A 327-nucleotide genomic window follows, 5' to 3' on the forward strand; every position below is an offset into this window, starting at 1 on the left:
CGCCGTCGCCGCCGTCGTTTTCATCTCTCCTTTCACCCTGCCCCCTCGTCTCACCGTGCTCCTCCCCAACTTGCCCCCCTGTCTCACCCTTCCCATTCGACCGACCGCCCGTCTAGCCGCCCTTCCAACCCCTCACGCTGTGCGCCGCGCCACCCCCGATCGCGTCCCGACGAAACTCCTCGCCACTCCAGACGACAGCGGCTCTGGTAACAGAGACTCCTCGAAACGTCGAACGAGCCCCGTTACGAGAGCGTTTTCTCCTCGTGGATGCGATCGACTCGCTCTCCCCGGCACCCTGACGAAGCGTGCAAGGTCGAGCCGAGAGAG

This window comes from Apis dorsata, unplaced genomic scaffold, assembly GCF_000469605.1.
Source record: "Apis dorsata unplaced genomic scaffold, Apis dorsata 1.3 scaffold_1065, whole genome shotgun sequence".
NCBI classification, from domain to species: domain Eukaryota; kingdom Metazoa; phylum Arthropoda; class Insecta; order Hymenoptera; family Apidae; genus Apis; species Apis dorsata.